Source organism: Mesitornis unicolor, unplaced genomic scaffold, assembly GCF_000695765.1.
Source record: "Mesitornis unicolor isolate BGI_N332 unplaced genomic scaffold, ASM69576v1 scaffold31481, whole genome shotgun sequence".
Classification (NCBI taxonomy): domain Eukaryota; kingdom Metazoa; phylum Chordata; class Aves; order Mesitornithiformes; family Mesitornithidae; genus Mesitornis; species Mesitornis unicolor.
In genome coordinates, this window is record NW_010163777.1 from 5,742 (window position 1) to 6,447 (window position 706).

The 706-nt window shown below is 49.6% G+C and overlaps 1 pseudogene; it reads left to right on the forward strand.

Moving 5' to 3' along the window:
* LOC104548151 overlaps positions 1 to 521 on the forward strand; it is a 3,689-nt pseudogene extending 3,168 nt beyond the window's left edge.
* The last annotated feature ends 185 nt before the right edge of the window (positions 522 to 706 follow it).

Here is a 706-nt window from a genome sequence, read left to right on the forward strand (position 1 = left end):
TGTTATGTGGAGAGGAAGCAGTGCTGTGTAATTAGAGTCGATGTCTTGCCAAAGCTGTTGCAGTCCTTTATTGTGGTTTTTGAGTCATGGTTTCCCCAGTTCAGCCCTATAACGAGTGCCCTGAGTCATGACAAAATCATGTGCATCCCACAGAAGGGAGAAATACAACATCCTTGGTTTCTAGAGGTGGTGAGTCATAGCAGGGAGGCTGACCAGAGCAGCTCAATGATTGCTGGATGTTCACATCAAGAATGCAGCATCCAGGTTGGCAAAAAGACTCAAACACTCCCCATTAAATAGCCCCACCTTTGTTGCTTTGTTGCAGTATTGAGGATGAGGAAAACTACTACCGCCTGCACGTGGACGGGTTCAGTGGGACGGTGGAGGATTCCTTTGCCTGGTACCACAACAAAAGGAGCTTCAGCACGCCCGACACTGGGAACATCTGCGCCGAGATTTCCCATGGGGGCTGGTGGTACCACCAGTGCTTCTTCTCCAACCTCAACGGGGTGTACTACAAGGTAAGTTGGAGGGATGAGGGTGCAGGGTGTTTTTTCTCCAGCCAATGCTTTTTCCTCAGCCTCAATGGGATGTACTACAAGGTAAGGAGGAGCAATGAGGATGAAGATGTTAGCACACAAGGTCCAGGACTGGAAGGAGGCTGTTGGTCCTCACATCACACACAGTATCACACACAGAATCGCTC